At 33.5% G+C, this 23,442-nt stretch overlaps 1 non-coding gene across 1 annotated transcript; it reads left to right on the top strand.

The window, feature by feature from the left end:
* Positions 1 to 11,990: 11,990 nt before the first annotated feature.
* Trnap-agg (transfer RNA proline (anticodon AGG)) lies at positions 11,991 to 12,062 on the top strand. Its single transcript has one exon. It is a non-coding gene; the product is annotated as a tRNA-Pro (tRNA).
* The last annotated feature ends 11,380 nt before the right edge of the window (positions 12,063 to 23,442 follow it).

Raw genomic sequence — 23,442 nt, 5'->3', positions numbered from 1 at the left:
ATCTCAATGTTGAATTTAGTTATCTTGCACCGAGTCGGAAAGTGTGATTTAAAATTTCATTGTTGAATTTATTTATCTAGCACCGAGTCGGAAAGTGTGATATATAATGTCACTGTTGAATGTATTTATCTAGCACCGAGTCGGAAAATGTGATTTAAAATATCACTGTTGAATTTATTTATCTAGCACCGAGTCGGAAGGTGTGATTTAAAATCTCACTGTTGAATTTATTTATCTAGCACCGAGTATGACAGTGTGATATATAATCTCACTGTTGTATTTATTTATCTAGCACCAAGTAGGAAAGTGTGATTTAAAATCTCACTGTTAAATTTATTTATCTAGCACCGAGTCGGAAAGTGTGATTTAAAATCTCACTGTTGAATTTATTAATCTAGAACCGAGTCGGAAAAAGTGATTTTAAATCTCACTGTTGAATTTATTTATCTAGCACAGAGTAGGACTGTGTGATATATATCATCTCACTGTTAAATTTATTTATCTAGCACCTAGTCGGAAAATGTGATTTTAAATCTCACTGTTGAATGTCTTTATCTAGCACCGAGTCGGAAAATGTGATTTAAAATCTCATTGTTGAATTTATTTATCTAGCACCGAGTATGACAGTGTGATATATTATCTCACTGTTGAATTTAGTTATCTAGCACCGAGTCGGAAAGGGTTATTTAAAATCTCACTGTTGAATTTATTTATCTAGCACAGAGTCAGAGACTGTGATATAAAATCTCACTGTTAAATTTATTTATCTAGCACCGAGTCGGAAAGTGTGATTTAAAATCTCACTGCTGAAATTAGTTATCTAGCACCGAGTCGGAAATTGTGATTTAAAATCTCACTGTTTAATTTATTTATCTAGGACCGAGTCGGAAAGTGTGATTTAAAATCTTGCTGTTGAATTTATTAATCTAGAACCGAGTCGGAAAATGTGATTTAAAATTTCATTGTTGAATTTATTTATCTAGCACAGAGTAGGACTGTGTGTTATAGGTTCTCACTTTTGAATTTATTTATCTAGCACCGAGTCGGAAACTGTGATTTAAAATCTCACTGTTGAATTTCTTTATCTAGCACCGAGTCGGAAAATGTGATTTAAAATCTCATTGTTGAATTTATTTATCTAGCACCGAGTCGGAAAGTGTGATTTAAAATCTCATTGTTGAATTTATTTATCTAGCACCGAGTCGGAAAGTGGTATATATAATCTCACTGTTGAATTTATTTATCTAGCACCGAGTCGGAAAATGTGATTTAAAATCTCATTGTTGAATTTATTTATCTAGCAACGTGGCGGAATGTGTGATATATAATCTCACTGTTGTATTTATCTATCTAGCACTGAGTCGGAAAGTGTGATTTAATGAATTTATTTATCTAGCACCGAGTTGAAAAGTGTGATATATAATCTCACTGTTGAATTTATTTATCTGGCACCGAGTTGGAAAGTGTGATATATAATCTCACTGTTGAATTGTTTTATCTAGCACCGAGTCAGAAAGTGTGATTTAAAATCTCACTGTTGAATTTAATTATCTAGCACCGAGTCGGGAAGTGTGATTTAAAATCTCATTGTTGAATTTATTTATCTAGCACCGAGTCGGAAAGTGTGATTTAAAATCTCATTGTTGAATTTATCTATCTAGCACCGAGTCGGAAAGTGTGATATATAATCTCACTGTTGTATTTTTCTATCTAGCACCGAGTCGGAAAGTGTGATTTAAAATCTCACTGTTGAATTTATTTATCTAGCACCGAGTCGGAAAGTGTGATATATAATCTCATTGTTGAATTTATTTATCTAGCACCGAGTCGGAAAGTGTGATTTAAAATCTCATTGTTGAATTTATTCATCTAGCACCAAGTCGGAAAGTGTGATTTAATGAATTTATTTATCTAGCACCGAGTCGGAAAGTGTGATATATACACTCACTGTTAAATTTATTTATTTAGCACCGAGTCGGACAGTGTGATATATAATCCCACTGTTTAATTTTTTTATCCAGTACCGAGTCGGAAAGTGTGATTTAAAATCTCACAGTATAATTTATTTATCTAGCACCGAGTCGGAATGTGTGATTTAAAATCTCACAGTTGAATTTATTTATTTAGCACCGAGTCGGAAACTGTGATATATAAATCTCACTGTTGTATATTTTTATCGCGCACCGAGTTGGAAAATGTGATTTAAAATCTCACTGTTGAATTTATTTATCTAGCACCCAGTCGGAAAGTGTGATATATTATCTCAATGTTGAATTTAGTTATCTTGCACCGAGTCGGAAAGTGTGATTTAAAATTTCATTGTTGAATTTATTTATCTAGCACCGAGTCGGAAAGTGTGATATATAATGTCACTGTTGAATGTATTTATCTAGCACCGAGTCGGAAAATGTGATTTAAAATATCACTGTTGAATTTATTTATCTAGCACCGAGTCGGAAGGTGTGATTTAAAATCTCACTGTTGAATTTATTTATCTAGCACCGAGTATGACAGTGTGATATATAATCTCACTGTTGTATTTATTTATCTAGCACCAAGTAGGAAAGTGTGATTTAAAATCTCACTGTTAAATTTATTTATCTAGCACCGAGTCGGAAAGTGTGATTTAAAATCTCACTGTTGAATTTATTAATCTAGAACCGAGTCGGAAAAAGTGATTTTAAATCTCACTGTTGAATTTATTTATCTAGCACAGAGTAGGACTGTGTGATATATATCATCTCACTGTTAAATTTATTTATCTAGTACCTAGTCGGAAAATGTGATTTTAAATCTCACTGTTGAATGTCTTTATCTAGCACCGAGTCGGAAAATGTGATTTAAAATCTCATTGTTGAATTTATTTATCTAGCACCGAGTATGACAGTGTGATATATTATCTCACTGTTGAATTTAGTTATCTAGCACCGAGTCGGAAAGGGTTATTTAAAATCTAACTGTTGAATTTATTTATCTAGCACAGAGTCAGAGACTGTGATATAAAATCTCACTGTTAAATTTATTTATCTAGCACCGAGTCGGAAAGTGTGATTTAAAATCTCACTGCTGAAATTAGTTATCTAGCACCGAGTCGGAAATTGTGATTTAAAATCTCACTGTTTAATTTATTTATCTAGGACCGAGTCGGAAAGTGTGATTTAAAATCTTGCTGTTGAATTTATTAATCTAGAACCGAGTCGGAAAATGTGATTTAAAATTTCATTGTTGAATTTATTTATCTAGCACAGAGTAGGACAGTGTGTTATAGGTTCTCACTTTTGAATTTATTTATCTAGCACCGAGTCGGAAACTGTGATTTAAAATCTCACTGTTGAATTTCTTTATCTAGCACCGAGTCGGAAAATGTGATTTAAAATCTCATTGTTGAATTTATTTATCTAGCACCGAGTCGGAAAGTGTGATTTAAAATCTCATTGTTGAATTTATTTTTCTAGCACCGAGTCGGAAAGTGGTATATATAATCTCACTGTTGAATTTATTTATCTAGCACCGAGTCGGAAAATGTGATTTAAAATCTCATTGTTGAATTTATTTATCTAGCAACGTGGCGGAATGTGTGATATAAAATCTCACTGTTGTATTTATCTATCTAGCACTGAGTCGGAAAGTGTGATTTAATGAATTTATTTATCTAGCACCGAGTTGGAAAGTGTGATATATAATCTCACTGTTGAATTTATTTATCTGGCACCGAGTTGGAAAGTGTGATATATAATCTCACTGTTGAATTGTTTTATCTAGCACCGAGTCAGAAAGTGTGATTTAAAATCTCACTGTTGAATTTAATTATCTAGCACCGAGTCGGGAAGTGTGATTTAAAATCTCACAGTTGAATTTATTTATCTAGCACCGAGTCGGAAAGTGTGATTTAATGAATTTATTTATCTAGCACCGAGTCGGAAAGTGTGATATATACACTCACTGTTAAATTTATTTATTTAGCACCGAGTCGGACAGTGTGATATATAATCTCACTGTTTAATTTTTTAATCCAGTACCGAGTCGGAAAGTGTGATTTAAAATCTCACAGTATAATATATTTTTCAAGCACCGAGTCGGAATGTGTGATTTAAAATCTCACAGTTGAATTTATTTATTTAGCACCGAGTCGGAAACTGTGATATATAAATCTCACTGTTGTATATTTTTATCGCGCACCGAGTTGGAAAATGTGATTTAAAATCTCACTGTTGAATTTATTTATCTAGCACCCAGTCGGAAAGTGTGATATATTATCTCAATGTTGAATTTAGTTATCTTGCACCGAGTCGGAAAGTGTGATTTAAAATTTCATTGTTGAATTTATTTATCTAGCAACGAGTCGGAAAGTGTGATTTAAAATCTCATTGTTGAATTTATTTATCTAGCACCGAGTCGGAAAGTGTGATATATAATGTCACTGTTGAATGTATTTATCTAGCACCGAGTCGGAAAATGTGATTTAAAATATCACTGTTGAATTTATTTATCTAGCACCGAGTATGACAGTGTGATATATAATCTCACTGTTGAATTTAGTTATCTAGCACCGAGTCCGTAAGTGTGATTTTAAATCTCACTGTTGAATTTAGTTATCTAGCACCGAGTTGGAAAGTGTGATTTAAAATCTCACTGTTGAATTTATTTATCTAGCACCGAGTCCGTAAGTGTGATTTTAAATCTCACTGTTGAATTTAGTTATCTAGCACCGAGTTGGAAAGTGTGATTTAAAATCTCACTGTTGAATTTATTTATCTAGCACCGAGTCGGAAAGTGTGATTTAAAATCTCATTGTTGAATTTATTTATCTAGCACCGAGTCGGAAGGTGTGATATGTAATCTCCCTGTCGAATTTGTTTATCTAGCACCGAGTCCAAAACTGTAATATATAACCTCACTGTTGAATTTATTTATCTAGCACCGAGTCGGAAAATGTGATTTATAATCTCACTGTTGTATTTATTTATCTAGCACCGAGTCGGAAAGTGTGATTTAAAATCTCACTGTTGTATTTGTTTATCAAGCACCGAGTCGGAAAGTTTGATTTAAAATCTCACTGTTGAATTTATTTATCTAGGATCGAGTCGGAAAATGTGATTTATAACCTCACTGTTGAATTTATTTATCTAGCACCGAGTCGGAAAATGTGATTTATAATCTCACTGTTGAATTTATTTATCTAGCACCGAGTCGGAAAGTGTGATTTAAAATCTCACTGTTGAATTTATTTATCTAGCACTGAGTAGGAAAGTGATATTAAAAATATCACTGTTGAATTTATTTATCTACCACCGAATCAGACAGTGTGATATATAATCTCAGAGTTGAATTTATTTATCTAGCACCGAGTCGGAAAGTGTGATATATAATTTAACTGTTGTATTTATTTATCTAGCACCGAGTAGGAAATTGATTTAAAATCTCACTGTAAAATTTATTTATCTAGAACCGAGTTGGACAGAGTGATATATAATCTCACTGTTGAATTGATTTATCTAGCACCGAGTATGACAGTGTGATATATAATCTCAATGTTGAATTTAGTTATCTAGCACCGAGTAGGAAAGTGTGATTAAAAATCTCACTGTTAAATTTATTTATCTAGCACCGAGTCGGAAAGTGTGATTTAAAATCTCACTGTTGAATTTATTTATCTAGCACCGAGTCGGAAAGTGTGATTTATAATCTCACTGTTGAATTTAATTGTCCAGCACCGAGTCGGAAACTGTGATTTATTATCTCACTGTTGAATTTATTTATCTAGCACCGAGTAGGACAGTGTGATATATAATCTCACTGTTGTATTTATTTATCTAGAACCGAGTAGGAAAGTGTGATTTAAAATCTCACTGTTAAATATATTTATCTAGCACCGAGTCGGAAAGTGTGATATATAATCTCACTCTTGAATTTAGTTATCTAGCACCGAGTCAGAAACTGTGATATATAATCTCACTGTTGAATTTATTTATCTAGCACCGAGTCGGAAAATGTGATTTAAAATCTCACTGTTGAATTTATTAATCTAGAACCGAGTCGGAAAAAGTGATTTTAAATCTCACTGTTGAATTTATTTATCTAGCACAGAGTAGGACTGTGTGATATATATCATCTCACTGTTAAATTTATTTATCTAGCACCTAGTCGGAAAATGTGATTTTAAATCTCACTGTTGAATGTCTTTATCTAGCACCGAGTCGGAAAATGTGATTTAAAATCTCATTGTTGAATTTATTTATCTAGCACCGAGTATGACAGTGTGATATATAATCTCACTGGTGAATTTAGTTATCTAGCACCGAGTCGGAAAGGGTTATTTAAAATCTCACTGTTGAATTTATTTATCTAGCACAGAGTCAGAGACTGTGATATAAAATCTCACTGTTAAATTTATTTATCTAGCACCGAGTCGGAAAATGTGATTTAAAATCTCACTGCTGAAATTAGTTATCTAGCACCGAGTCGGAAATTGTGATTTAAAATCTCACTGTTTAATTTATTTATCTAGGACCGAGTCGGAAAGTGTGATTTAAAATCTTGCTGTTGAATTTATTAATCTAGAACCGAGTCGGAAAATGTGATTTAAAATTTCATTGTTGAATTTATTTATCTAGCACAGAGTAGGACAGTGTGATATAGGTTCTCACTGTTGAATTTATTTATGTAGCACCGAGTCGGAAAATGTGATTTAAAATCTCACTGTTGAATTTATTTATCTAGCACCGAGTCGGAAAGTGTTATTTAAAATCTCACTGTTGAATTTATTTATCTAGCACCGAGTCGGACAGTGTGATATATAATCTCACTGTTGAATTTATTTATGTAGCACCGAGTCGGAAAATGTGATTAAAAATCTCACTGTTGAATTTATTTATCTAGCATAGAGTCGGAAAGTGTGATTTAAAATCTCACTGTTGAATTTATTTATCTCGCACCGAGTCGGAAAATGTGATTTAAAATCTCACTGTTGAATTTATTTATCTAGCACCGCGTCGGAAAGTGTGATTTAAAATCTCATTGTTGAATTTATTTATCTAGCACCGAGTCGGAAAGTGTGATTTAAAATCTCATTGTTGAATTTATCTATCTAGCACCGAGTCGGAAAGTGTGATATATAATCTCACTGTTGTATTTTTCTATCTAGCACCGAGTCGGAAAGTGTGATTTAAAATCTCACTGTTGAATTTATTTATCTAGCACCGAGTCGGAAAGTGTGATATATAATCTCATTGTTGAATTTATTTATCTAGCACCGAGTCGGAAAGTGTGATTTAAAATCTCATTGTTGAATTTATTCATCTAGCACCAAGTCGGAAAGTGTGATTTAATGAATTTATTTATCTAGCACCGAGTCGGAAAGTGTGATATATACACTCACTGTTAAATTTATTTATTTAGCACCGAGTCGGACAGTGTGATATATAATCTCACTGTTTAATTTTTTTATCCAGTACCGAGTCGGAAAGTGTGATTTAAAATCTCACAGTATAATTTATTTATCTAGCACCGAGTCGGAATGTGTGATTTAAAATCTCACAGTTGAATTTATTTATTTAGCACCGAGTCGGAAACTGTGATATATAAATCTCACTGTTGTATATTTTTATCGCGCACCGAGTTGGAAAATGTGATTTAAAATCTCACTGTTGAATTTATTTATCTAGCACCCAGTCGGAAAGTGTGATATATTATCTCAATGTTGAATTTAGTTATCTTGCACCGAGTCGGAAAGTGTGATTTAAAATTTCATTGTTGAATTTATTTATCTAGCAACGAGTCGGAAAGTGTGATTTAAAATCTCATTGTTGAATTTATTTATCTAGCACCGAGTCGGAAAGTGTGATATATAATGTCACTGTTGAATGTATTTATCTAGCACCGAGTCGGAAAATGTGATTTAAAATATCACTGTTGAATTTATTTATCTAGCATCGAGTCGGAAAGTGTGATTTAAAATCTCACTGTTGAATTTATTTATCTAGCACCGAGTATGACAGTGTGATATATAATCTCACTGTTGTATTTATTTATCTAGCACCAAGTAGGAAAGTGTGATTTAAAATCTCACTGTTAAATTTATTTATCTAGCACCGATTCGGAAAGTGTGATTTAAAATCTCACTGTTGAATTTATTAATCTAGAACCGAGTCGGAAAAAGTGATTTTAAATCTCACTGTTGAATTTATTTATCTAGCACAGAGTAGGACTGTGTGATATATATCATCTCACTGTTAAATTTATTTATCTAGCACCTAGTCGGAAAATGTGATTTTAAATCTCACTGTTGAATGTCTTTATCTAGCACCGAGTCGGAAAATGTGATTTAAAATCTCATTGTTGAATTTATTTATCTAGCACCGAGTATGACAGTGTGATATATTATCTCACTGTTGAATTTAGTTATCTAGCACCGAGTCGGAAAGGGTTATTTAAAATCTCACTGTTGAATTTATTTATCTAGCACAGAGTCAGAGACTGTGATATAAAATCTCACTGTTAAATTTATTTATCTAGCACCGAGTCGGAAAGTGTGATTTAAAATCTCACTGCTGAAATTAGTTATCTAGCACCGAGTCGGAAATTGTGATTTAAAATCTCACTGTTTAATTTATTTATCTAGGACCGAGTCGGAAATTGTGATTTAAAATCTTGCTGTTGAATTTATTAATCTAGAACCGAGTCGGAAAATGTGATTTAAAATTTCATTGTTGAATTTATTTATCTAGCACAGAGTAGGACAGTGTGTTATAGGTTCTCACTTTTGAATTTATTTATCTAGCACCGAGTCGGAAACTGTGATTTAAAATCTCACTGTTGAATTTCTTTATCTAGCACCGAGTCGGAAAATGTGATTTAAAATCTCATTGTTGAATTTATTTATCTAGCACCGAGTCGGAAAGTGTGATTTAAAATCTCATTGTTGAATTTATTTATCTAGCACCGAGTCGGAAAGTGGTATATATAATCTCATTGTTGAATTTATTTATCTAGCACCGAGTCGGAAAATGTGATTTAAAATCTCATTGTTGAATTTATTTATCTAGCAACGTGGCGGAAAGTGTGATATATAATCTCACTGTTGTATTTATCTATCTAGCACTGAGTCGGAAAGTGTGATTAAAAATCTCACTGTTGAATTTATTTATCTAGCACCGAGTCGGAAAGTGTGATTTAAAATCTCATTCTTGAATTTATTCATCTAGCACCGAGTCGGAAAGTGTGATTTAATGAATTTATTTATCTAGCACCGAGTTGGAAAGTGTGATATATAATCTCACTGTTGAATTTATTTATCTGGCACCGAGTTGGAAAGTGTGATATATAATCTCACTGTTGAATTGTTTTATCTAGCACCGAGTCAGAAAGTGTGATTTAAAATCTCACTGTTGAATTTAATTATCTAGCACCGAGTCGGGAAGTGTGATTTAAAATCTCACAGTTGAATTTATTTATCTAGCACCGAGTCGGAAAGTGTGATATATAATCTCACTGTTGAATTTGTTTATCTAGCACCGAGTCGGAAAGTGTGATTTAAAATCTCACTGTTGAATTTATTTATCTAGCACCGAGTAGGACAGTGTGATATATAATCTCACTGTTGTATTTATTTATCTAGCACCGAGTAGGAAAGTGTGATTCAAAATCTCACTGTTAAATTTATTTATCTAGCACCGAGTCGGACAGTGTGATATATAATCTCACTGTTGAATTTATTTATCTAGCACCGAGTCGGAAAGTGTGATTTAAAATCTCACTGTGTAATGTATTTATCTAGCACCGAGTCGGAAAGTGTGATTTAAAATCTCACTGGTAAATTTAGTTATCTAGCACCGAGTCGGAAAGTGTGATTTAAAATCTCACCGTTGAATTTATTTATCTAGCATCGAGTCAGAAACTGTTATATAAAATCTCATTGTTGAATTTATTTATCTAGCACTGAGTCGGAAAGTGTGATTTAAAATCTCACTGTTAAATTTATTTATCTAGCACCGAGTCGGAAAGTGTGATTTAAAATCTCACTGTTGAATTTATTTATCTAGCACCGAGTCGGAAAATGTTATTTCAAATCTCACTGTTAAATTTAGTTATCCATCACCGAGTCGGAAAGTGTGATTTAAAATCCCAATGTTGAATTCATGTATCTAGCACCGAGGCGGAAAATGTGATTTAAAATCTCATTGTTGAATTTATTTATCTAGCACCGAGTCGGAAAGTGTGATTTAAAATCTCACTGTTGAATTTACTTATCTAGCACCCAGTCGGAAAATGTGATTTAAAATCTCACTGTTGAATTTATTTATCTAGCACCGAGTCGGAAAGTGTGATTTAAAATCTCACTGTTGAATTTATTTATCTAGCACCGAGTAGGACAGTGTGATATATAATCTCACTGTTGTATTTATTTATCTAGCACCGAGTAGGAAAGTGTGATTCAAAATCTCACTGTTAAATTTATTTATCTAGCACCGAGTCGGACAGTGTGATATATTATCTCACTGTTGAATTTATTTATCTAGCACCGAGTCGGAAAGTGTGATTTAAAATCTCACTGTGTAATGTATTTATCTAGCACCGAGTCGGAAAGTGTGATTTAAAATCTCACTGGTAAATTTAGTTATCTAGCACCGAGTCGGAAAGTGTGATTTAAAATCTCACCGTTGAATTTATTTATCTAGCATCGAGTCAGAAACTGTGATATAAAATCTCATTGTTGAATTTATTTATCTAGCACTGAGTCGGAAAGTGTGATTTAAAATCTCACTGTTAAATTTATTTATCTAGCACCGAGTCGGAAAGTGTGATTTAAAATCTCACTGTTGAATTTATTTATCTAGCACCGAGTCGGAAAATGTGATTTCAAATCTCACTGTTAAATTTAGTTATCCATCACCGAGTCGGAAAGTGTGATTTAAAATCCCAATGTTGAATTCATTTATCTAGCACCGAGGCGGAAAATGTGATTTAAAATCTCATTGTTGAATTTATTTATCTAGCACCGAGTCGGAAAGTGTGATTTAAAATCTGCCTGTTGAATTGATTTCACTAGCACCGAGGCGGAAAATGTGATTTAAAATCTCACTGTTGAATTTATTTATCTAGCACCGAGTCGGAAAGTGTGATTTAAAATCTCACTGTTGAATTTACTTATCTAGCACCCAGTCGGAAAGTGTGATTTTAAATCTATGCCCCAGAGAAAGAGTACTCTGACCTTGCATAAGATGGCTGTACAACCCCGTCGGCATTCCCCGTTAAAGGCGTTTTGAAGGTGATTAGCAATAAACTGACCCTTTCTCAGAGAAAATCGGTTAAGCCTGGGAGTATGGAACATCTGGAACCGCGCAGGACGAGCATTACGCCGCAACCAACAGGAGACAGGTCCTTACAGGAATGGTCTAGTTTTCTGTTGATTTTTTTGCCGAGGTAAAATATGAGCTGGGAACCAAAATTACGAAAAGTGTTTTGTTTGCTTTCACAATGTTTATAAAAATATACTTTTACATACATAGAGTAAATCAGACATTGGTACAAAGCATCAGTAGCAACTTAGTTGATAGATTGTTTGGCAACAATATGGCAATTTTTTTTTTCAGGTGACAATTATTATAACCATAGTAAGTAAGTTGGGAAACAATGAAAAATTACGTTTATTTTAGCAACATACTGAACCAATGACCCTAATCCTCATATTTTTCATGTAAATTACTAGTGCTACTTGAAGCTGCTATAAGAGAAAAAAGAATGAAACCTTAGCATTTGGTATTCCCTTGACTTACGATATACTTACATTTATTAATATAACGTCTAAAAGAGAAATGTATCGCAGTTCTTAATGTAAGAACACACTCACTTTCGTCTTTTGTTTACAAGAATTGCGAACAATGTGCTGATTTGGCATTTCTATATTAAGCAGTTACTTGCCAGTACTACCAGACGAATGTTATTGTAAAGTACTTATAAATAGGTTAATGACACTTCGGAGAGTGTGAGTTGGCTCGTTGGTCTAGGGGTATGATTTTCGCTTAGGGTGCGAGAGGTCCCGGGTTCAAATCCCGGACGAGCCCAAACTTTCGTTTTAAATATTTTTCTTGGTGTAGTCTAAAATTCTGTGTTGTATATGTAATATTATAGGCGCTTATGTTAAAGGATACTTAAATCTAAGGGAGATAACCAGCATAGACATAGCAAAAATAAACCTATTTTGCAAGGTATAATTTGGGACGCTGAAATAATCAGAACAATGACAGAATGTTAAATGAAAAAATAAGACGATTACTGTAGTCGAGTTCCGGAAATTGCCGAAAAAGTTTACGAAAAGGAAACGAGTTAGCAATCAAAGTATACCTGAATAGGCTCGTCCCAGAAATTGCCGAAGCAGTAAAAACACATACGAGTACTATACCCGCAAGCACCGGGTTAAGTTAGTCCCAGAAATTTCAACAAAAAAACAAAAAAAACAAAAACAAAACAAGTTAATCAACGAACTTAAAATATAATAATGTTAAGTAACAAAATAAACTTATTAATTAACGTATTACACAAAACAAAAGTAAACAACTTGTTATGATGAAACAAAGTTAATTTATCAACAACAAAAATTAAATAAACTTGTTTGAAACGATGGTAATTAATCAAAAACAAAATTTGAATAAACTTGTTAATTGACGAAAATAAAAACTTTTTTGAAGGAGATTTTGAAAAAAAAAGAAAAAGTGTTGCGGACCAGGATATAAAATACCCTAACTCGCTACAAGAAAAAATAATGAAACGAATTGAATGAATAAAACACAGAACTCAAATGCTGGAATAAAACAAACATGTCGTTTATTTTCTGTTGAGAAATGATGGTCTTCGTGTACACGTGTTCATTCAGCCGTTGACGACTACGCGCGTGGAAGGAATAGAGAAATGTGAAGTGGCAAGCCGGCTGTAGAAAGAAAGGGTAGAACTCAGTAGAAAGTCGCGCACATGTCTGTGTCGATGGGCCAAAGCAAAGGGGAGATAGAGGAGAGTAAGTCAATCCAGTTCATGGAGAAGGAAAGCGTATTAAGTATGCTTGCGCTTGCCCCACATTACAGTAGCAGGGAAAGTGACGTTAGAACATGCGGTCAGTTCGTCGACTAAGCAGGTCGAACGCTGGTCCAGACGCAAAAAAGGGAAGTTGACAGGTTTTGTTGACTTTTATACTGGGGTCAGTGTTCTGACTGCGCATGTCTGGCTTTCACTTTAAAGGAAGTGACGTTTCGCGTGTGTGTGTACTTGTGCGCGTATGTGTGCGTATATGTGTGTACGTTAGCGTGTGTGTGTGCGCGCTCGTGAATGTGAGTGTTTATGAGGCCGTGTATATGCGCGCGTGTGTATATTTAAGGGAAAACATGTTCGAACAAAAGTCTTTAGACCGTAAAAAAGAAGTATTTAGACCGTAAAAAAAGAAGAAAATATAAGAAATTTGTGTTTCTTTATTCTAGGTAATCAGACAGCGTCAGGATGATTAAAATTTAGGTTACCTAGACATGAGTCAAACTTTTTGATATATATATATATATATATATATATATATATATATATATATATATATATATATATATATATATATGTATATATATGCACATAAAGTTATGAAAAGTACCTAGGGCCCGAGCAAAGCTGGGCTGAAATGCTAGTATATATATAAACTTAAAAAACATGAACATCTCTTACTTTCCTGTATTTCCTCGGCGAGAAATTCTTTCTGTTCATGAAACGTGCTCAAATTGAAAATAATTCCTTATCTTTTGGAAAAGAAAATAATAACTTTTAAACGATTTTGTTAATATTCCTCTGCAAGTAGATACAACAAAAGGTTTCCAATCTTGAGTTCATACATCAAAAGATTGTGTGACTTAAATGCAAGGGCCATCTTTACGTAATTCATAATATAACACTATTTAGTAAGACACCAAGTAGAAATCAACCCAATATGTCACAAAGATATTTATTTAGTAAATTTATACCATTTTAATTTATTTTCGAATTTTGATCGATTCTCGAAATTCCAAATATGGTAACATTATGTCCGCCCTATTTGTTCTCATTTTAAAGTAAGCGCTCGGTACTACTCGCGTTTCAAACTTAGTAAACGCTTTAGAATAAGTTAAACCACCAAACGCTTATCCATATAAACAGCGAGCGGGAGAAGCCACAAGAATGGTAGCACATACATCTTTAGGAATTTGATAGTTTCTTTCTTTTCGGACTTTCCGAAATTCATCAAAAGACACCACGTCGAATTGCCGCTCTTTCGAACGCTCTATATTGTAGATAATGTATTCGCCCGAATTCAACTTTTAATGGTTCTTAATTTCCTTCATTTCCCTGACAATTGTGTGGTGGCCCTGAGGTAAATGCTTACAAATGTATCAAATAGTGGCTGAGTTCGAATCTCATGACTGGTAGGAATTGTCACCCCTTATATTTGCGTAAGCATGAAACACTAGTGTCTGTAGGTATAAAGAATAATTATTGTTTATCTATCTATCTATATATACAGTGCCGGCAAAAAGAAAGTCCGCACTTGTTATTTTTTTTTCAAAAACTACAAATTTAAGCTAAATTTAATGTAGCTGTTTAAACAAATCTGGTCTTACTAGAGTTACTTCTAACAGGGAGGACAATGCTTTCAAGATCCGCAGCCTAAGGAACAGATTTTAAACGGCTCCCCAAGCCCAACAACAGTGCAATCTTGTTAAAAAGTGCCCTCTTTCTACTGTCAAGAACAGATTAAATGAATTTAATTTGCGAAGATATGTTGCAAGACGCAAGCCAATGATTTCTGTAAAGAACAGAAAGCGTCGTCTGGACTTCATTAGATGCAATTAAAATTGTGACTCTTTATATTGGTCAAAAGTGCTTTTTAGCTACGAAAGCAAGTTTAATAGGCTAGGCAGTGATGGTAGGAAATACGTCCGTCGGAGGAAAGACGAAGAATTTTTACCTAGGTACTCAGTTTCAACGCTGCAGGTGTAATGTTATGACCCTTTAGGCTGTGATCATAGCGTAGTATCTGTTAACTGTGGCAAGCAGGGTCAATGGTCAAAACATTATTATTATTGTTATTGTATTCTTATTAATTGATTTGAGCGACGGATGGTCGTTGGAATCAGTTATTATGATTAGAAGAATAAACAATTAAATTTGAGAAGAAATGATTGACGCGTGAATCACAAAAGGAATGTGAAAATAGAAAATAGATGTAAACATTATTTTGGGGGATTGAATAAACAAATAACTAGTTGTGGACATTAGGTTGGTCTGAGACACGTAATTAGGTGACGTAAGAGAACACGTGATGTAGCTAGTTTTGGAGAGATTCAGAGTTGAGGATTGACCACCAGAGCGGATCGACGTCTAGACAGAGGTGGACAGACAGCTATAGAGCGAGCTGTAAGAATAGAAAATGTAGACGAACTGCAGATCCTGTGAAAACCATTTGAGACGACTGTAATAAATTTATATTATAAAAATATAAAGAGTTGTTTTATGGTTTCACAAATAAGAAGAGATGTCTCAATTGGATGGTGCTGATCGTTTCATGGTTCGTCACGGAGCAGCGGAAAGATACAGAATAACTCTTCAAGAAAAAAGGTATGAAGCATATATTATTCTTCTTACATATAAACTTAAAAAATATCCCGTGCGATAAGTCTGATACAACATGATTCAGTTTACACCTCAATATCATGTCCTCCTGGCTAAACAACATACATACGATTTATACGTTTATTATCTGTCTGTTAAAAGAACAATATCTCACATCCACTAGATAACTTATGACACGTTTTAATATATCATCTCCTCCAATATAAACCAATATACAACACAAGGTGGTGAATGTTCAGTTTTGGTGTGGGGCATTATTAGTACCAATGGTCCAGGCTCTATAGTTCGCTTGCAATGTCGAATTAATTCGACCCAGTACATTAATATGTTGACTGAGCATTTTCCACACTACGTTGGTCGGAATTTGGATGATAACCCCATCTTCATGCAGGATAATGCTCCCATTCACACAGTTGGCAATGTCAAGAGGTCCCTGGAAGAGCATGATATTCCGTGTTTGAATTTGCCTGCACAATCTCCAGACCTCAATTCTATCGGAAACGTATGATATTACATCAAGCAACAGTCACGCAATGATAAAAATTCAAATTTGGAAGAACTTTGAACACAAATTAAAGAAAAGTGGGTTGCCCTTTCTCTGGAGTATTGCAGGCTGTCAAATTGCAAAAGGGCTATACTGCTAAATATTAACTAGATCATTGTGTTCCTGTTGTATTTGTGTTACATTAACGTCTTAAAGTCACATTTAAATAACAAGTTTCCATTGTGCGGACTTTCTTTTTGCCTTCTCAAATTGAAGTTTTTTTTGTTTGTTTTTTTAAATTGACACGGACACTAGAATATTTCAATTAAAAGTCAAATATGAACAGGTAAAATTATAGAAGAATAAAAGACCAATCAAATGAGGTATAGTTTATTTAAATAGTTACATTAAATTTTACTTAAATTTACATTTTTTGAAAAAGTTACAAGTGTGGACTTTCTTTTAACCGTCTGTATATATATATATATATAGATTGGGAGTAGTATCTCTGATGATTTTGGAGAAAGTAAATGAATCAGAGATGCAATAAGTACACTAGAATGTACAGACAGGTAAAAGTAACTCACTGAGTCATTGGATGAGGACGTGTTGAGTGGAACCAATCATGGATAATATAGGTTTACAGGGCACATTATCTTTATGGATTTTAGGAAGATATAGTCAAGATCTCAATGATCCAGTTGGTCGTATTTTCTGATAAATCCCTTTGGAGAGATAATTCTTTTTAAATAAGAAGTGCAAGGGATTTTGCAATTTGTTTTCAATATTCAAAATATCACACGAGTCGACTGAGCCGAGTTTGAGAAATTTAGTCGTGTCATCTAAAATATTTGACATTTTATAAATATAGTCAGTATGGTGCAGACCGATTACGTCGGCACCTTTATCAGGTCTGGAAAGATAACTCTCGTTATTTTTCTTAAAATAAAGTAGGGTGATCCAGGGTAATTCCACCCACGGGGGAGTTCCATCCCCTTTACATATAATGGGAAATAACTGCTGTCAGGAGTGCTGTTTCATCCCTAACTTGAGTGGTCCATTTAATAGAGTTGCTTCCCTTGAATAGCATTTCCTTTCCAGAAGGCATGTTGGTGGGAAATTTGACTGCTTCAAGCTTGAAAGCATCATCCTACTCTATCCATCAAGTAAGTACACCATTCGCACATTTTATGAAGAGATCATAGAGTCAAGATGTTGCTTTCTTAATCTGACACACGTTATACTAATTTGCTACCATTTTTTCTTCACTTTGAAACACTCAATCTTTCTATTTCCGGCCTAGTATAGTCAAAAGGTGAGTTTTATCATCTATGCCTCTTGGGGAAAATCCACCCTTTAGGGGGGGATTTCCCAACAGTCATTCTGTGGAGACCTGAAGGATTTGCCAGTAAAAACAGTTGCTAGGGAGAGTCTGACATCTGCTGACATCTGCTGAATTTATTCAGAGGATGGCACAAGAAGAGGAAGAAAGGCAGCCTAAAAGAGCAAAACTCGGGCCAGCTGAAAAGAGGGAGGGAAAGGAAATAGAGAAGGAAAAAGGAAAGGGAAAAGAAAAGGGAAGGGGGAAGAAATAAAGAGTGGAAATATCTGCTGATGTCGAGACCGAGTTAGAGTTCAATTGTAACACCGAAAGTGATGAAAATTGGCAGCTAAAATGGTCAGCCCGAGTCGGCAACAACGATGAAGATGAAACTTCCTCAGCAAGAAAGCAGAAAGTAAAGAGAAATGGAAAGGGGAGGAAAGAACATTCTACCATCTCTGATGACGATTCACAAATCGGGGACAGTGATGGGGGCTGGTCAAACGACAATAATGAACAAACTCCGTCAACCCGGTCAAGAAACCCCTTTGAAAACTTTTCAGTCAAACAATACGCTAGGCTACCTTATGTGGGGTGTAGAGCTGGGTTTGTTCGTGTAAGTTGCCTTTGAAAAGACACTGTAGGCCAATTATATTGTTAATTACACTTTTGATGCTCAAAGCAGGCAAAGAGAATGGAAGAAAGATGAGGGTGGAATTGCTCCTTTTTTCATAAATATTGAAATTGATTTAAAACATGTTTTTTTCACTGACCCTGTGACATGAGTTCAATTTTTTTTACCCATTAAACTGTTTTCACCTATATATGTGCGTGTTAAGTTTTCTTTTAGTAAAACCTATTATTTTGTATTTTAGCAGCCATTTTTATAAAGTTGGGGATGGAATTACCCCGGTTCACCCTACAGTAGAAAATTCTTCGGGTCAATCGACGAATTGTTATGAGAATGTGCAATATTAGAAACATTACCTTTCATAGCTGAAAAAGTATAAGAAGAAAGCAGGATATGACGTTTTAACTGGGAAAACAAAATTTAAAATTCAGTGAGAACCTCAGTATCACTGGTGCATTTAGGAGGACATTTTTCTTGACTAATGCCTTTTTTTTCGATCCTGTATTCAACGTTCTGGAAATAAAACATACTTAAAAACGATTGTAATTTAAACGATTACATTGAGTGAAAAACGCTCTTTAAAATGATTAAAAAAGTAAATGTATTATAATAAAAAAAAAACTCATTTAAAGTACATCATTTGAAATCTAAAATAAAAATTCCGCAAGAACTCTCTTCTCAACATTATATATATATATATATATATATATATATATATATATATATATATATAAGTGAACGTGTCTGTATGTATATAAAAGCAGAAATGTGTGTGGACACTAGGAACAGTTTTGATTGGCTAATCTAATAATCAAAACTCTTCATAAACGATGATTACAATCGATTTAATTTCGGCATCAAATGAAAGACAATAATTTATTTTTCATCTTGGGGGGGGGTTAATTTTTTTCTAAGTGAACGTTTACAAAAATAAAATTACACGAAACTACCCCCAAAAGACATTGCATATACGAAAATTGCTATTTACATCCAAATCTTACATCTGGTTTCTATAGCAACACACGCGCATGCACATATACTCGCATGCGTGAAACCGCCGTATTGCTATGGCAACACGCACACTCGCACACAAAAAATATTATTTTTAATTTTGAACTTCTGTTGTATTACATATGTTTTTTACATTTTGGATTTTTTTTTTTTTAAACTGACAGTTTTAATTAATTACCGTAAAATTTCAAGCAATAACAAATTCCTTTAAAAATATTCTTCACACGTCTGTTTCCTATTAAAAAACAAAAGTTGTTTCGTAAAATTTTACATGAGGGCTCGTCTCAAATTCGTATATGATAAAATATTTTTTTGTAGATTTCGGTTTGATAAAAACGAATCTGAAAACCGTTTCCGTCGCAAAAAATAGTTTTCATGATATGAAGAAATTACTTTTTCGAAAAGTGTGTGATCACTTTTCCATGTCGATTTAACTTAAAATCAATACTCACTTTCTGGCCACCCAAGAGAGGAGAGTGTTTATTGGCTAAAATTTCTTCTTCTGTTTTCATCTTTCATTAAAGACACGAGGAAATTAAAAAATAAAGAAACAGCGGTATTATTTTACTTTAAGGCTCGTCTCACATTAATATAGAAAAAAAAAAGTTTTTGTAGTTTTCGGTGTGCTTTAAAAGAATATGGTAACCGTTTTCGTCGCAAATTTACGGTTGTATGGTATTAATATCTTAACTCTGGGACTATTTTCCATTTCACAACCCAGTAAAGGCTGGTAAATGTGCACTCGCGTACCAAACTGCCTTGTCACAGTGTAGTATTGGCGAAAATTAAAAATTAGTCGAAAAACAAGTAGTTTTCTAAATATGAAGCCATGTAATTTTATGTTATCACGGCTGGCCATTTTTGTACGCACAAGCGCGCGGTGGTATTAACCCCTGAACTCTGGGACTATTTTCCATTTCACAGACTAGCCTTCATTTACGCTATGCGAGCATAAACGAAGGCTGTTAAATGTGCACTCGCGTACCAAACTGCCTTGTCACACTGTAGTATTGGCGAAATATAAAAATTAGACGAGAAACTTCATGCGCGCGCATAGGCCATGTGCGCGCACCTTCGCGTAAAAATGGCCACCCATGATAACAGATATAATTACATGATTTAATATTTGGAAAACTACTTGTTTTTCGCCTAATTTAAATTTTTTGCCCATACTGCATTATGGCAAGGCGAGTGCACATTTAACAGCCTTCGTTTATGCTTGCACGTAGCGTAAACGAAGGCTAGGCTGTGAAATGGAAAATAGTCCCAGAGTGCAGTAATACCATGCAAAAGAAATCAAGCAAAAAACGGTTTAGCCAATAAACACAAAAAAATACCCCCTCTCTCAGGTGGCCAGAAAGATGGTACTCATTTTAAGTTAAATTTACATAGAAAAGTGATCACCCACTTTTCGAAAAAGTAATTTCTTCATATCATGAAAACTATCTTTTTTGCGACGGGAACGGTTTTCAGATTCGTTTTTATCACACCGAAATCTACAAAAAAATATTTTTTTGTATATGAACGTGAGGCGGGCCTTAAAGTAAAATAATACCAATTGTTTCTTTTCGTAGATTAATTTATTTTTTCTTAGGTTACCCAGCTTTAGTAATCGGAGAAATAATAAATTTATCGACAAAAAGAAATAAATATATTTTAGATGCATACAAAGCAGAAATCTGGCATACAATATTTTTTATTATTGTTTATTATTGTTATATTATATGGGCTGTCCCCTTTTCATGTAAGTATACAAATAGAGAGATTAGTTAAAAATGAAAATAAAGTGAGAGAAAGCAGAAATCGAACCCTGGACATAAGTTTTAAAGAACAATAGGTTTAAATGGAATGTCCAGTAAATTGTTAATTCTGATGAAATAAATAATAAACTATTCAATTGTTAGAAAGAATGTGGATAATAAAATATGGGTTAAATAAATTAGATATGTAGGTTGAATTTCTTTGTAAAAACATCAAAGAAAAAATAGGGTATTGAGAAATCATAATGTTCGGGAAACGTGCAAAGTCACGCATGTTGGTGACACGTGAATTTTGCTCACGAGGCCGGACATGCATGGATTTCTCAATATAGGAAGTGAGAGTTAGCTAGTTAGTTGGTCAGAGAGACAGTCAGTGAGAAACTCAGAGAGGGTCTGGGAATTCGAACGTCTAGAAAGCGAGACGATCACTTTGAAACTAAAATGTGAAGCTGTGAATTCTTGATGATGAAAACCACGGCCGGTCGTGTGAAGAAATAAAACCATCATGTGTTTTTGATAAAACGTCGTCTTGTCTTATGATTCTACAAAAAATTAAATTGAATTGTTATTATATGTCTGTGTTATAAAATGTCGTGACATACACATCTCATATCCATAATGTGAATCTACATCAGCATATCTATACTAAGACTGTCTGAACACTACCTCCTCACTCAAAGAGCTTTCTTCTTCCATTCAACACATCTAAGTAATGAACATTTAAAATATAGGAATCGTAATAACATGAACAATCTCTCATAACATGAACACTCTCTCTAAGTCTCTTACAACAACATCTCTTTATCTCTAAGGCTCTCTTTTAATGAAACCCCTATATGTAACATATACATATATTGGTGCCCGTGAACCAGTTTGCATCAGCGATGCAAAAACCGAACCTGGGGTTTATATAACAAATACAAATTTGGTGTACGTGACTAGTCCACTCATGCAAGGGTGGGTAAAAAAAAAAGAAACTGGCGTTACCACGAAAAAACAAAACAAAGAAAAACACGACGTTTACTAGACGATCACAAAATGCGAAAAAGAAATAGAAACACAACGTTTTAAAAGGGTCCAAGATAATTAAAAAAATAAATAAATAAATAATACCACGGAAAAAAAAATTACACGATCACAGAAATGCGAACAAAAAAAAAAGAAAAAAATTGAACACACACGCACACAGAGAACAAAAGATACAAGAAATATTAAAGAAAGAAAAAAAAAGAAGAAGCCGATATACCGTAAAAAGAAACCGTAGTAATGAATAAATAGTAGTAAACACAAGTCACCGTGCATAATTCATTGAAATGAATTATTTTGTTTATGTAAACACATACACACAACAAAATAAATGTGTGTCAGAAAATGTTTTGCGGGTCAAAGCAGTTTGTTTAAAAATCAAGTGTCAATCATGTAACAATGTGTGTCAAATCCGATGTACTTTTAAAAACTTGTGTTATTAATAAATAAATAAATAAAATAAAATACACTATAAAAAAAGAAAGATGCAGAACAGTGGCGACTCGTGCCTAAGATTTGTGGGGGTGCTGTTATAAAGAAAACACCTATTGTTTTAATATTGTGTAAACATAAAACAAACATAAAAATATACATAATTTATACGTATGCCCACGTATAAAAATACAATAACTTAAAGGAATCCTAAATAGATGTAAATATTTTAAATATTTTACTTATTACATTCATTTGAAAGTAAACTTCATTCTCCTTGTTTTAATTTGTGAGAAAAGATTGATATAATTTTCTCCTTTACTTCTGAATGACTGCTGAAGAACTTTTTTATCAATTGAAAGCACTGCAAGTTCATTTAGTCTTTCGCAACCCATGGTGTTCCTTAGATAAGTTTTTTTTATTCTTTTCAGAGTTGAAAAACAACGTTCTATCTCTTATGTAGTCATGAGAATTGTCTAGATAATTTTTTATGAGTTTTGTGATTTCACTAAGAACATCGTTTAAATTGTTTTCCAAAATACATTTCAGGAGATCAATTACTTTGCAATATTCATTGGTATCTGACCTACTATAAAATATTTCTAGCTCAATTTCAAACTTTTCTTTGTCAATCATGGGATATGCTTCAGATGTCAAGGATATCTCTTCTGTAGGTATTTTTTTTTCTTTAAACTAGCAAAGCTTATCTTGTAAAACAATTTAGCAAGTATTAAATGTTTAGTTGAAGAATATCTGTCCGCTATATCAACAGATATATAGTCACACAGTTCTTTAGCTTCGCCCTTGAGTGTTTGTGAATAATTTTCACAGTATTTATGGTTTCTTATCACTAAAATAGCAGTTTTGAAATTTGTTATTGACTTTATATATTCTAATTTCCCGAGAAATAATTTCAACATGAGACATAATTTTATGAAATAGCTCAAACCAAAATATTAAATATCATCGTTCAAATATTTCAGAATTCCTGTCGCTTCTGCAACAGTCTAATCTACATATGATGTTGACTTAATTTCAGTGACAGTTTTTTTTATGCTTGAACATTTTCATGAACTCTATTTATGTATGTTAAAGTTCCACCTTGTGGCGGATACACGTAGAATGCTTACATCCAGATGCT

This window comes from Euprymna scolopes, chromosome 20 (genome assembly GCF_053919585.1).
Source record: "Euprymna scolopes isolate OS-2025 chromosome 20, ASM5391958v1, whole genome shotgun sequence".
NCBI lineage: Eukaryota > Metazoa > Mollusca > Cephalopoda > Sepiida > Sepiolidae > Euprymna > Euprymna scolopes.
The sequence above is the reverse complement of the archived record's forward strand: the minus strand, read 5'-3'. Positions and strand labels throughout refer to the sequence as shown.